Here is a 16,009-nt window from a genome sequence, read left to right as displayed (position 1 = left end):
TGCTTATTCACTTGTAGCACTTTTATGGTCTTATAATTAGTTTGTCATTCTAACCCCCAACTACACTGTGAGTTCTTCCAAAGGCAAGGACCACGCCATACTCACTCCTGGAGGCACTCAGTTGTATTTCTGTGGTAAGCATTATCTTTCTCTTTTTCTACCAGAGCTTCAGCAAATGATAACAATAAGACTGGTTTTTACTCTTACTAATAGCAAAGTCACTTAAAAAATAACATAAAAAGTATCATTTGTAATAATAAAAAATTGTGAACAACTTAAAAGCCCATCAGGCACATGCTACGTCATGGATGAACCTCAAAAACATTCTGCTAGGGCTTCCCTCGTGGGGCAGTGGTTGAGAGTCCGCCTGCCGATGCAGGGGACACAGGTTTGTGCCCCGGTCCGGGAGGATCCCACATGCCACGGAGCGGCTGGGCCCGTGAACCATGGCTGCTGGGCCTGCGCGTCCGGAGCCTGTGCTCCACAACGGGAGAGGCCCGCGTACCGCAAAAAAAAAAAAAAAAAACAAAAACAAAAAAAACATTCTTCTAAGTAAAAGCCAGTTACAAAAGACCACAAAAGATCCCATTTACAAGATCCAGAGCAGACAAATCTTTAGACAGAAATAGACTACCTTCAATCTTCGGTTGGGGAAAGGGTGAGGGAAATAGGAAGTGACTAAAAATGGTTACAACATTTCTTTGGGGAATGACGAAAATGTTCTAAATTAGATAACAGTGATTGCTGTACCACTGCATATATACTAAAAACCACTGAACTGTATAGTTTTAACAGGTGATTTTTATGGTATATCTCAATAAAGCTATTTAAAAAAGAAATAAAAACAAAAGGTCAACTTAACTAGGAAAAAAAAAGAGCCTGTAGAAAGGACTGATGAACTGTAGTACATCCATACACCGGAACGCCAGACAAAAGTAAGATTCAAAGAAATAGGGCTGGAAGGTCATAAATATCTTAAGTCAAAAAAGCAAGGTGAAGAAGAAAAAACACAGTATACCACTTACAGGAAGTTATAAAATACACAAAACAGTATTAGGCATTGTTCAGGGATGAATACGGATGCAATGAAAGCACAGGAAAGAGCAGGGGAATGATGAACACCAATTTCAGGACAAGTGGTGATCTTCGAGAGAGGGAAGGAATGAGACTGGGCATCAGCTTGTATGTATAATGGGGAGAAACGGATATCAAAACAGGGAAGAAGCTATCAGTGATCTGTGCAGACACCCTGTAAATCAGGAAAGAGGGGCTTGATCAGAAGCAGTGAATGGGATAAGTGGGGAGGAAAGCAGGAGGTCAATTTAGGAGGTCTATCAAACAAGATAATCTGATGAGTCCAAAACAAAAACAAGCTCAATGAAGGCAGGAGGCTCTGTGCCTCTCCACCTCACCTCTACATTCAAAGTCCACATTTTCCTTTCTCCTGAGCCAAGCAGACACCACACTCAGGAGAATCCAAACCCACTTTCTTTATGCTCTCCAAGAAGCCAGACGGTAAGTATTTTAGACTTGTTGACTGAATGATCTCAGTTGCAATGACTCATATCTGCCTTTATAAAGTAAAAGCAGCCCTAAACAAGATGGACATGAATGAGTATGGTTGCATTCCAATAAAACTTTACAAAAACAGGAAACCACTGGTTTGCTATATAGCAGCTCTTCAATGAATGCTGAATGCAGCTGCATGAGAATTTCCACTTCCACTACCTAGAAAGTATAGCCTGGGGAAGGAGGTATAGGTGGGTCCTAATTTTGAGAAAAGAGCTACAAGCATTCCCAATAAGAAAATGGAACATATTTTTCTCTCCAGAGTTCTGAGGATATCTTCAACACATTAATTATATAAATTTAGAGTTTCTTTCTTCAAGGGAAGATTCTGATACTCAACAAAGGTATTCACTCTTCAAGAGCCTTGCCATTAAATACAATGCCAGTTATCTCCTGCTAGGTTCAAGAGAGATTCTTAATCAATCAAAGAGTAGCTAAAAGGAGAGCTACTCTGAACCCTAAAACCAATTCATTTCAAATAGCTTTTCATTATCTTTTGGGTTTTCCAGATGATAAACTGAGCACACATTGCAGCCTTCCCTTTCTATCCCCAGACCACATAAAAGACTAAAAACAGGGACTTCCCTGGTGGTCCAGTGATTAAGACTCCACGCTCCCAATGCAGGGGGCCTGGGTTCGATCCCTGGTCAGGGAACTAACTGCATCCTGCAACTAAGAGCCCGTTTGCCGCAACTAAAGATCCCGCACGCGGCAACAAAGACCCCACGTGCTGCAACTGAGACCCAGCACAACCAAATAAATAAATAATTTTTTTTAAAAAAAGACTAAAAACAAACAAATAACCACAATTGCATAACTGTGCTGAAAAACCAAAAGGAGATCCGTCTGTGACTGATAAATCACAGGGGATGCCCAAAATGTGGAAAACTAGTAGATCTGATCAGATGGAACACACAGCCTCAAACATGCAGAAGTGGGAGAACACAAGAGGGCTCTGGGCCCAGAGGGGGCTCACAGGACAGCATCTGGATGATCCTGCAGCAGCAGCAGGAACAGCCCAGTGGGTCAAGCCCTGCACTCTCCTCTCCCCTGGCCCTCTCAGGCCCCATGTGGACCAGTCAACTTGAGACAGTTATTCCCATAAAACACGAGTGCTTGCGAAGGAAGGGCAGTCAGTACCCTGGCTGAGCAGCAGTTCCCCGCAGGGGCAGGGAGCACACCCACCCAAAGGCTGGCCGTCAAGGCAGTTCTGCCCTGCAGGAAGCCCACTGCATGGAAAGAGGAAGGGATATATGTATCCCAAACAAGCAGTTGAGAAATTACCCTGGTTGTGCACAAATATGCCAAGGAATCAAAATAAAGAAGGTATTTGAAGAAGTAAAGATGGTACACATACACAAACAGTGAATCTGTATAAAAATACACTCCACAGGTTTTGAAGTAAACCCCCAGAATGAGCTTCACATCAACCTACTGTTCCAGTCAACCTTATACGGCTTTCTGGCTCTTCAAATGTAAGGCGGAAACCACTACTATCAGTAATACCTAACTAAATGCATTTCTGTGTAAGTCTGCACAATATTTAACAGCAGCACTAGGAATATCAGGACTCATGCCTGAGGTTCCACTGTAATGAGAGCTCCCACTGTTGGACAGTAGATAACATACTGTAGAACTTGGTTTTCGACTTCCCTTAAAGCAGCTCAGAACTCCAAAAATGAACTGCAAAACACAGGTGACATTTTGGGGAGAAAGGGTCAAAAGGCTACTGAAAAATTTAGATTACAGTATTTGCATTAAAAATTCGGGCCATAAATTTTGATGTAGCTGTCAAACAAAAAAAACTTAGTATTTTTAGTGATTAGTGTTTTTTCAAGTTGCATGTATATCAGCTCTCCATTTTTATGCAGTGTTAGTCAACAAGGACTACTAATGATCACTAACGTTTACAGAACACTTAAAATGGGACAGATACTGTTCTAAGCGCTTTTACTCATGGATTATTTCCCTCTCTCCTCACAACAACCCTGTGAGGTACAGAGTATCCCACTTACAGATGAGAACACAAATGCTTAGAGGGGGTAAGTGGCTTTCCAAAGTCACACTTCTGCCAAGTTCAGAGACCAGGATTGAACCCAGTCATCTGAATTCAGAGCTGGTATCTTAAGCGGTATGTCAGACTGATTAATTGCAATTTCACTAGATTCAGCATAAACTTATTGAATACCTATAATGTGTGTCAAGGACTACAGCCAGAACTATGGGGGACACATAATATGCAAGATGTGTGAATCTGATCTTCACTCTCCAAGACAGAGATCATATTGGAGAGCTCGGCTACCAGCATGACTGCATGAGGACTTCTGCCTACCTGCTCCCCAGCTGAACTAGAGAAAACCTTTTAAAAAAACCAAAACATTTAAAGCCTTTGGAAACAGTCCAAGGAGCAAACAGCAATCTAGTTAAGAAAAGCTTTGAAAATTCAGAAATGACTTCATTTGCAACAGACCATGGAGAAGTTTACACCCAAGGGCATTCATTCTCAAGAACAGCATAAGGTGTGGTGAAAAGAACTGAGTAGAGAATCAGGGATCTAATGAAGATACAGCCTAGACCACAGACCAGCTGGTCTGCAGGAGAGAACTGGGGAATAAGACAGCTGGGAGGAACCCTCCTGGGGTTAGAACAGATACCAAACATTAATCTCAGAAGCTAATCCTTGGAAGGTGCCACAATTTCACTGCATTAGTCTGTAGAGGAATTTATTCCCTGAGCGCTGTTGAAAACAATGGCGCAATGGACAAAAATCCATGGAATTTAACTGCTGGGTGATCACACGCAGCAGTTAAGTGGGTGAGAGTAGGAGACAGCCCTATGTGTGCCACTGTCATCGCAGGGTGACTGTGGGCACATCAAAACTGCACCTCCCTGAGGATCAGTATTAGAGGCATAACAACACATTGAGAAAGAAACTCACCTCCTTAAAATAATCCAGCCAGTAGCAACATAAATAACAATAACGTATCTGGGAAGGGCTTGGGGGGACCAGCACCTAAAATATCCTGTGCGCAGGAAAAAAAAAAAATTCCAGGCATGCAGAAAAACAGAGAAGTATGACCCACATGCTGGAAAAAAGTCAGGCAAAAGAAACTACCTGTGATAGTGTCCAGATGTCAGATTTAACAGCATAGAGTTTAAAGCAGCTATTATAAATATGTTCACAGAATTCAAGAGACATATGGTTAAAGAATTAAAGAAAGGTATGATGACAACTTTTATCAAATAGAGATAGTAACAAAAACAAGAATTATAAAAAACAAACAAATGGATACTCTGGAGTTGAAAAATACAATAACTGAGATCAAAAATTCACTACAGGGGCTCAACAACAGATTTGAACTGGCAAAAGAAAGAAGTCTTGGGACTTCCCAGGTGGCGCAGTGCTTAAGATCTGCCTGCCAATGCAGGAGACACGGGTTCGAGCCCTGGTCCCAGAAGATCCCACATGCTGTGGAGCAACTAAGCCCGTGCACCACAACTACTGAAGCCTACGCTCTAAAGCCCACGAGCCACAACTACTGAGCCCGTGTGCCACAACTACTGAAGCCCACGCACCTAGAGCCCGTGCTCCACAACATGAGAAGCCACCTCAGTGAGAAGCCTGCACACAGCAGAGAAGAGTAGCCCCCGCTCGCCACAACTAGATAAAGCCCGCGTGCAGCAACAAAGACTCAACACAGCCAAAAAAAAAAACACCAAAAAATAAAAAAAGAATTCTTGGAACTTCCCTGATGGCTGAATGGTTAAGAATCCGCCTGCCAATGCAGGGGACATGGGTTTGATCCCTGGTCTGGGAAGATTCCACATGCTGTGGAGCAACTAAGCCCACGTGCCACAACCACTGAGCCTGCGTGCTGCAACTACTGAAGCCCTTGCGCCTAGAGCCCGTGCTCCACAGCAAGAGAAGCCACCACAACGAAAAGCCTGTGCAGCGGAACGAAGAGTAGCCCCCACTCACCACAACTAGAGAAAGCCTGCGTGCAGCAAAAAAAAAAAAAAAAAAAAAGAATTCTTAAACTTAGATTAATAGAGATTATGCAAGCTGAGGAGTAGAGAGAAAAAAGGATGAAGAAAAACGGACAGAGCCTGAGAGAAATATGAGACAGAAATAAATACATGAACATACAACTGGAGTACTGGAAGGAAAGGGGAGCAAGGAGCAGAAAAAATATTCAAGAAAATAATAACAAAATAGTTCCCAAATGTATTGAAAAACAATAACCTACACGTGCAGGCAGCTCTAACAACTCCAAGTAAGATAAGCACAATGAGACCCACAGACAGATACATCAGAGTTAAAATGATGAAGGTATAAGACAAGGAGAAAACCTTCAAAGAACCAATAGGAAAAATGACAAGTCACTTACAGGGAACCCCAATAAATTTAACAGCTGGCTTCTAGCAGAAATAATGGAGGCCAGGGACTTCCCTGGTGGTGCAGCAGTTAAGAATCCGCCTGCCAGGGCTTCCCTGGTGGCACAGTGGTTGAGAGTCCACCTGCCGATGCAGGGGACGTGGGTTCGTGCCCCGGTCGGGGAGGATCCCACATGCCGCGGAACGGCTGGGCCTGTGAGCCATGGCCACTGAGCCTGCGTGAACGGAGCGTGTGCTGTGCAACGGGAGAGACCACAGCAGTGAGAGGGGCCCGTGTACCACAAAAAAAAAAAAAAATCCGCCTTCCAATGCAGGGGACACGTGTTCAAGCCTTAGTCCGGGAAGATCCCACATGCTACGGAGCAACTAAGCCCGTGTGCTACATCTGCTGAGCCTGCGCTCTAGAGCCTGTGCACAACTACTGAGCCCACGCACTGCAACTACTGAAGCCCACGCACCTAGAGCCCATGCTCTGCAACAAGAGAAGCCACCACAATAAGAAGCCCGTGCACCACAACAAAGAGTAGCCCCTTAAACTGTATTGCAAAATTGTCAGCCTTCCCTCAAGTAATCTATAAATTTGATATGATTTCAATAAAATCTCCACAGGAAATTAAAAAAAAAGAAGAAATAATGGAGGCCAGAAAGCAGTGGGATTACATATATAAAGTGCCGAAACAGAAAAAAAAAAAATGTTAACCAAGAATCATATATCCGGGAAGGCCATTGTTCAAAAATGAAGGTGATGGCTTCCCTGGCGATGCAGTGGTTGAGAGTCCACCTGCCGATGCAGGGGACACAGGTTCGTGCCCCGGTCTGGGAAGATCCCACATGCCGCAGAGCGGCTGGGCCCGTGAGCCATGGCCGCTGAGCCTGCGCGTCCGGAGCCTGTGCTCCGCAATGGGAGAGGCCACAACAGTGAGAGGCCCACGTACCGCAAAAAAATAAAAAGAAGGTGAAATAAAGACTTTGCCAGATAAACAAAAATTGCATTTGTTGCTAGCTGACTGGACTTACAAGAAATACTAAAGGAAGTTCTTCAGGCTGAAAGTTAAGTGACCCCACTAAAGATAATATAATACATTTTTTTAATCCTTTCTTAACTGCTATTGCAAAAAAAAAGTTGGATGAAATGATATTTTGTAAAATACTATGGCTTACAACACACACTTTAATATAAATGTAATATATTTCCTAGTAACAGCCCAAAAAGAGGTGGGTAGAAGCAAAATAGCAATATGCTATGGAAGTAACCACAGATGGTAAAGTAATAATTATAGCAATGCACTGTTGGGTTTGTAACATTAACAGATATAATACATATAATGACAATACCATGTAAAAAAAGGAAAATGGGGGGACTTCCCTGGTGGTCCAGTGGTAAAGAATCCATCCTGCAATGCAGGGGACGTGGGTTCAAAACCCTGGTTGGAGACCTAAGATCCCACATGCTGCGGGGCAACTAAGACCGCATGCCACGACTACTGAGCCCTCGTGCCTCAACTAGAGAGCCCCGTGTGCCACAAACTACAGAGCCCATGTGCCACAACTAGAGAGAAGCCCGCACGCCGCAACAAAAGATCCTGCATGCTGTAACTAAAGACCCAACGCAGCCAAAAATAAAATTAAAAACAAAAGGAAAACGGTAATCAAGCCATACAGCAGTAAAGGTTCTATATATTACTGGAATTCAGCTAGTATAAATCTAAAGCTAACTCTGGGCTTTCTCTGCCAGGGGCCTGGGTTCAATCCCTGGTCAGGGAACTAAGATCTGTAAGCGTGGTGCGGCCAAAAGACAAAAAAAAAAATCTAAAGCTGATTAAGATGTGTATAGTAAGCCCTTAAGATATATTTTTTAAAAAGATCACTAATGAAATCTAAACGCTACATTAAAAATACATATAGAAAACAGAAAGTAAAAGGGCAAATGTAAATTCAGTGATATCAATAACATTAAATGTGAATGGGGGGCTTCCCTGGTGGCGCAGTAGTTGAGAATCTGCCTGCTAATGAAGGGGACACAGGTTCGAGCCCTGGACTGGGAGGATCCCACATGCCGTGGAGCAACTAGGCCCGTGAGCCACAACTACTGAGCCTGCGCGTCTGGAGCCTGTGCTCTAAAAAGAGAGGCCGCGATAGTGAGAGGCCCGCGCACCGCGATGAAGAGTGGCCCCCGCTTGCCACAGCTAGAGAAAGCCCTCGCACAGAAACGAAGACCCAACACAGCAAAAATAAATAAATTAAAAAACTCCTACCCCCAACATCTAAAAAAAAAAAAAAAAAAATGTGAATGGATTAAACAATCCAATCAAAAGACAAAAGTTATCAGACTGGATTTAAAAAAATATCCAATTATACGCTGTCTACAGGAGACACACTTGAGATTCAAAGATACAGAGTGAAAGTAAATGGATGGGGAAAGAGACTCAAACAACAACCACAAGAAAACTGGAGTGGCTGTACTAGTATCAGACAAAATACCTAGACTTTAAAAAAGACTTACTGGAAATAATGACATTTGATAATGATAAAAAAGGTCAATCCATCAAGAAGACATAACAACTAGAAACACATGCACCTAGTAACAGCATCAAAATACATGCAACTTTTAATAAATGACAAAAATGAAAGAAACAGACAATTGAACAATAATAGTTGGAGACTTCAATACTCCACTTTCAAAAATGGACAGAATTGAACAGAAGATCAACAAGGAAACAGATAACTGCAACAACACTATAAACCAACCAGACCTAACAGACTTTTACAGAACACTCCACTCAACAGAATATACATTCTCAACTGCATATGGAACATTCTCTGGGAAAGACCAATCGCTGGGCCATAAAACAAACCTCAATAAAAGCATAAAAGTGATGCCAAGTATGTTCTTCAACCACAACAAAGTAATGAGCTCAATAATGGGAGAAAAGTTGGCAAATTCATAAACATGTGGAAATTTAACAACACACTAATGAATAACCAATAAATTCAAGAAGATATCAAAAGCGAATCAGAAAATAATTTGAGTGGAATAAAAATGAAGACACAACATATGAAAACTTACAGTGTAGAACCCAAAAGCAGTGTTCAGAGGGAAATTTATAGCTGTAAGTGTCTATAATAAGAAAGATCTCAAATCAACAACCTAACCTTCACTGGAATCATGTTGATTATAACTGATTTGAAGAAGGCCAAGTGAACTGAATAAGATCACTTGAACAGCATGTTTCTTGTAACTATCCTTATATTCTTCTCACAAAAGGTCTATAAAATATTTGTTTAAAATTTTTTTGTATCAAAATATTTGGAAAATTAGAAGCTTCTTTTTAACATGTATTGATATGACTTGAATTATTATTTTATGAAATTAAGAGCCCTATATACCCATAAATCTTTTCACATATCGTTTAAGATTTTAAAAGAAAGAAAAAAAACCCCTGAGCTTCCACTTTAAGACACTAGAAGAGCAAACTAAACCCAAAGCAAGCAGAAAGAAGAAAACAACAAGTATTAGAGAAAAATTTAATGACAGAGAATAAAAAGAACAATTTTTTAAAATCCATGAAACCAAAGAAGATCAACAAAATTGACAAACCTCTGGCAAGTCTGACCAAGAAAGAAAAAAAGCAAGGTGGGAAACCTAGATTTCACTACATGCAAACAGCACAATTCTGTATTACGCAACGTTACCAAGAGTTAGACATGAAAATATCCCCACTTTTACTTGGACATATAAACTACCAAAAATTAACTTATCAGATAAAATTCTGAAATATCAGTGCAAGGCACTGTTTCATGCACTTAACTTGGATTAACTGACTTAATCCACACAACCACCTTATGTGGCACATATACAGCTGATCTTCTTTATTCACAAATTCCATATTTGCTAATTCACCCGCTCACTAAAATTTTCTGTAACCCCCCAAATCAATTTTTGCACTCTCAAGGTCATTCACAGACACAAGAAGTATGAAAAATTTGAGTCCACTGACACACACATTCCCAACTGATGTTAAACAAGGCAACATTCTGCCCTATTTCAGCTCTCATACAGAGATGACCAGAGCATAGAGACTGTAGGAACAGGGTGGTGAAATGCAAGAAACTCCAGTTCTTCATCGTTTAGGAGAGTTTAAGTCATTTTCCCAAGACCAGAAAGCTAATGAGTGGAGGACTGTATAAGCCAAGGACACAAGGTAAAGAAACTGATGGTTGAATGAATTAAGAGTAGTTAAAAAGCCAAGAAGAAATAAAATGGAATCATAAAAAAGAAGGAGAACAATTGTAAAATGGAAACAAAGCACAGATGAGACAGACAGCAAACAGATAATAAGATTACAAATTTAAATCTAACCATATCAATAATCATATTAAATGTAAGTGTTCTAAATGCCCGATTTACAAGGCAGAGATTGGGAAAACAGTTTGGCAATTCCTCAAAAAGGTAAACATGGAATTACCATAAGACCCAGCAATTCCACTCATAGGTATATATACCCAAAAGAATCAAAAGCAGGGACCACTCATAGGTATATACCCAAAGTATTGATCTATTGTACAAATACCTGTGCACCAATGTTCACAGCAGCATTATTCACAATAGTCAAAAGGTAAAAATAACTCGTGTCGGGATATCATTATACAGACTTAAAAATTAACAGTTATAGAATATATGTATCTTCAGGTTTTACAGATGCTCCCAAACTGTTTTCCAATAAAATTAATTGCATTTTCATACAATGGGCTCCACAGTGAAATACTACATAGTAACGAAACAAACTTAGATAAATCAAAGAAACATGAAATCTCATAAACACAGATACAAGAGAAAGTAGAGGTTACGGTACCATTTTTAACAAGAAAAGCATTACCAAAACTACTCTTTGCTATCAGAAGACAGGATTGTGGGGTGGCCACTGTCTAGAAGGGAGCAAAGGGGAACTTCTGGGGTATGAATACTATGATAATATTCTGTTTCATAATCTGGATGCAAGTCATACATTTTTATTTTGTGAAAATTAACAAGCTATACACAGTTATATAACTTCAATATATGAAGAGTTTAAACATTTAAGTGACTATACATGCATATATGTATTTGTGTATATATACTTCAATTAAAAGGTTTCCAAAATCCGAAAAAAAGAGAAAGAAATTGATACATGCTAAACATGGATGAATCTTGAAAACACTATGCGAAATGAAAAAGTGAAATAAACCAGACAAAAAATGACAAATATTATATAATTCCACTTATATTAGCTCCTAGAATAGACAAATTCATAAGATAGAAAGTAGGGGAATAGACCATGTTAACACTAGTCAAAAGATCTGGTTATATTAATACTGGACAAAACAGATTTCAGAGCAAAGAATATTACCAAGGATAAAGGTCATTTTATAATGACAAAGGAGCACATTCAGGTATTTCCCTGGTGGCGCAATGGTTAGGAATCCGCCTGCCAATGCAGGGGACACGGGTTCGACCACTCGTCTGGGAGGATCCCACATGCTGCAGAGCAACTAAGCCCACGAGCCACAACTACTGAGCCTGCATGCCACAGCTGTTCAGCCCGCATGCCACAACTACTGAAGCCCACGCGCCTAGAGCCCGTGCTCCACAACAAGAGAAGCCACCACAATGAGAAGCCTGCACACTGCAATGAAGAGTAGCCCCCGCTCGCCGCAACTGAAGAAAGCCCGCGCACAGCAACGAAGACCCAATGCAGCCAAAAATAAATAAATTTTTTAAAAAAGAAAAGTATCAAATCTTTAAAAAATAAGAAACACATTCATCAAGACGACCTAACAATCTTAAGCATTTATGCACTAATAAAAGAGTTTTAAAATGCAAGGAGCAAAAACCAACAAAGCTGAAAGAAGAAACAGACAAATCCAAAAAAATTATAGAAGATTTCCATATATATTGATAGAACAGGAGACAGAAAATCAATGTGCTGTTCAAGTCTTCCATATCCTATCAACCAGCATGATAATATTTACAGAACACTCTACCCAACAACAGCAGAACTTGTGTCTTTTTCAAGTCAAAATGAAACATTTACCAAGACCATATTCTGGGTCATAAAACAAATCAGTTAAGCTTTAAAATACGTAATTCAAATTATGGAAAGTTATGTTCTCTGACAAGGGAACTAAATTAGAAGTCAATAACAGAAAAAGAATGCCTGGAAAATCCCGCAAATATCTGAAAATTAAGGAACACTCTTCTGAATAACCAATGGGCCATAGAAGTCAAGGGGATATGAGAAAGTATTTTTTACTGAATGAAAATGAAAAGACAACATGTCAATGTTTGTGATGTGCCACTGGAACAGCACCTAGCAGGCAGCTTATGGCACTCAACAGAAGCAACTCAAAGAAGCAGCATCAATACAATGACCTCAGCTTCTACCTTAAGAGGACAAGAAACACAAGCTAAACTCAAAATGAGCATAAGAAATAATAAAAATAAGAACAGAAGTCGATGAAGTAGAAAAGAGAAAAAATAATATAGAAAAATCAATGAAACCAAAAGCTAGTTCTCTGAGATCAGTCTAGCCAGACTGATAATGGGATAAAAGAGAAAGGACAAAATTAGTAGCAGGAATGAGAGAAGTGACATCACTACATTTTCTATTGATATTAAAAAGATAATAAGGAATACTATGAACAACCTTATAGCAACAAATTGTACAACTTAGACGAACAAAATCTGTGTAAGATACAAACTACAAAAGCTCATTAAAAAAACAGATAGGGCTTCCCTGGTGGCGCAGTGGTTGAGAATCTGCCTGCTGATGCAGGGGACACGGGTTCGTGCCGCGGTCCGGGAAGATCCCACATGCCGTGGAGCAGCTGGGCCCGTGAGCCATGGCCGCTGAGCCTGCACGTCCGGAGCCTGTGCTCCGCAACAGGAGAGGCCACAACAGTGAGAGGCCTGTGTACCGCAAAAAAAAAAAAAAAAAAAAAAAAAAAAGATAATCTGAATACCCGTATGTCTACTAAAAAAATTATATTTTTAGCTTAAACCTTCCCAAAAAACTTCAGGTCCGGATGGCTTCAATGATGAATTCTACCAAATACTGAAGGAAGAAATAATACCAATTCTACACAGACGCTTCCACAAAACTAAAGAGGGTATGTACCTCGGAACTCAATATGAGGCCAAGATTACTCTGATACCAAAACTGGATAGAAACATTATAGGGGCTTCCCTGGTGGTGCAGTGGTTGAGAGTCCACCTGCCGATGCAGGGGACATGGGTTCGTGCCTCGGTCCGGGAAGATCCCACATTCCGCGGAGCGGCTGGGCCCGTGAGCCATAGCCGCTAAGCCTGCGCGTCTGGAGCCTGTGCTCCGCAGCGGGAGAGGCCACAACAGTGAGAGGCCTGCGTAATGCAAAAAAAAAAAAAAATTATAAAAACACTATAGACAAACATCGTTTTTGAACATAAATGTAAAAATTCTCAAGAAAATGTTAGCAGACTGACTCCAACAGTATATAAAAATAATACACCATGACCAGGTGGGATTTATCCACCTGAAATGCAAGGTGTGTTTAACATTTAAAAATCAATGTAATTCACCATGAAAAAAACCCTAAAAAACAGAAAGTATAGTATGAACTAAAAGCATAATAAGACATCTCTAAGAAAACACAAGAAAAAATCTTGGTGACCTTGGCAAAGATTTCTTAAATATAACACAAAAAGCAGGAATACTGAGGAAAAAGAAAGAAAGCAGACTACTAAAATTAAAAACTTTTGCTCTTCTTTGCACTAAGTAAGAAGACAAGCCACAGATTAAGGGAAAATATTTGCAAAAAAAAAATCAATATGTAAGAAACTCTACAATTCAGTAAGACAAACAACTTAACTTAAAAATGGGCAAAAGATATGAATAGACACCTCACTCAAGAAGACATATGGAAAGCAAATAAGCACCCAAAGATGCTCAACATCATTTCTCATCAGGGAAATGCAAATTAAAACCACACTGAGATAACACTACACTAGAATGGCTAAAACTAGGAAAACTAACCATACTAAGTGTTGGCAAGGAAGCAAAACAACCAGACCTCTCATACACCGCTGGTGGCAATGAAACGGTACAACCTCTTTGGAAAACAGTCTGGCAAGTTTTTCTTTTTAAATAATCAAACACCTACCATACAATGCAACCAATTCACTCCTAGGTATTTTCTCTAAAGAAATGAAAGCATACATTCACACAAAGATTTGTATACCAATGTTCATAGACTTTTTTTAATAGTCGAATACTGGAAACAATCCAAACGTTCACCAATCAGGTGAATGAATAAATGTGATATATGCACAACACTGAATACTATTCAAAAATAATAAGAAATAAACTACTGATATAAGTACCAACATGGATGACGTTCAAAATAATTGTTCTGAATGAAAGTAACCAAGTCAGGTTAAATAAAAAAAGAGTACATATTGTATAATTCTATTTATATAAAATTGTAGGATATGAAAACTTATCTATAGAGTCAGAAATAAATCAGTGGTTGACTAAAGATGGGCAGTGGGGAGGGGTTATGGGGAGGAACAACAAAGGGGCAGAAGGAATGTTTCAGAGATGATGTTCATTATCTTGATTGTGGTGATGGGTTCATGAACATACACATATGTCAAAATGTATTAAATTGTACACTTTAAATGAGTGCAGTTTGTTCTAGGTCAATTATACCTCAGTGGAGGAGGGAGGAGAGAACAGAGAAAAGAAAAATAAATCAATCTAGGAGGACCAGTATTCAGAGTTCAGAGAAGGCAGAGTAAAAGGAAAACAAGAAAAAAATCAAAGAGCATTCCCTAGAACTAAAGAACACAAGCCTCCAGACTCAGAGTCAGCCAAGCACTGATCAAAATGAATTGAAATTTTAAAAAAAATCTGTACCTAAGTACATAATTACAAAAGCTTCTACCACCAAGGATAAAGATCTTTTAAAAATTCCGAAAGAAAAACGGATCAACTACAAAAGAATGAAAGCAAAAGAACACAGAAACCAAGAGCATGGGCTTCCTGGTTTTGACACTGGCTCTGACATGTTATTAGCCACAAGACCTTGAGTACCTTACTTAACCCCTGTGTGCTTCATTTTCTCATCTGTAATAAGAAGCGGGGGGGGGAGGAGAAGGAGAAATAGTTATGTAGCTGTTATGAGGATTTAATAAATTCATCTGTGAAGTGCCTAGTACATGTTAAACACTACATAAGTGTTAGCTAAATAAATAAATCACATTAACATTCAACTTCTCATCAACAATTCTGGATGACAGAAGTCAAAAGAACAATGCCTTCAAAGTTCTGAGGGAAAGTAATTTTCAAACTCTGCTTAGCTAATGATTATTCACGTATACAAGGGTAGAATGGACTTAGAAAACTCACATACCACACACCACTTCTTAAGAACTCAAGTAAGAACAAAAACCAAGGAAGGGTTTAAGCCAAGAGAGATAATGATTAGAAAACAGTACCTCCAACTGAAGAAATTTTTAAAAATCTCAGGAAGCGGCTTTCTAGCAAGTCTAAATAACCAGGTGTGACAGCAACAGAAATAAAGACTTCAAGCAGTCTCCAACTAGAAAGAGGACTCGACAGAATAACTGATGAAGGAGAGTCTAGATGGGGAACGATGTATAATGGAAAACAGGCAACACACAGAAAAAGACAAAAGTAGCACAAGAGAAGAAACAGTCACAGTACATAATCTGAATCTACACAGTGACAATCATCACCAATACTATTTGATTTTTCATGTTTTGAAACAAACCTGTATAGCCAAAGCCCTGACAATTTAATTCTGGATGCCAACGAAGCAAGAGCACAGCTGAGAAGCTTGGGATGAAGAGTAAGAAAACAGCAGTAGAAAAGCTAATACCTAACCTCAGAATGTGAAGAATCACGGGATACTTTGTAAAGGAGATAGAATAAAACAATAAAGGAATATTACTTAAATTTATCAAGTTTACCAATAGAAGAAATGAAAATAATGATTAGGAGGATGGGGG

The 16,009-nt window shown here is 39.7% G+C and overlaps 1 protein-coding gene across 3 annotated transcripts in view; it reads right to left on the bottom strand.

The window, feature by feature from the left end:
• The window catches only part of XRN2 (5'-3' exoribonuclease 2), an 80,473-nt gene that overhangs the window by 63,033 nt on the left and 1,431 nt on the right, over positions 1–16,009 (bottom strand). The window contains exon 1 of one of the 3 annotated variants that reach the window (XM_027118101.1): positions 13,119–13,229. The exons of the other annotated variants lie outside the window; for them this stretch is intronic. The gene's annotated coding sequence lies outside the window, so the exon portion shown is untranslated. Of the gene's footprint in view, positions 1–13,118; positions 13,230–16,009 lie in introns of those variants that run through there. 3 annotated transcript variants of the gene reach the window in all.

The sequence above is a fragment of the Aethalodelphis obliquidens genome, unplaced genomic scaffold, assembly GCF_003676395.1.
Source record: "Aethalodelphis obliquidens isolate GAN/ISIS:26980383/991018 unplaced genomic scaffold, ASM367639v1 scaffold18, whole genome shotgun sequence".
NCBI classification, from domain to species: domain Eukaryota; kingdom Metazoa; phylum Chordata; class Mammalia; order Artiodactyla; family Delphinidae; genus Aethalodelphis; species Aethalodelphis obliquidens.
This window is presented reverse-complemented; position numbering and strand designations above follow the sequence as displayed.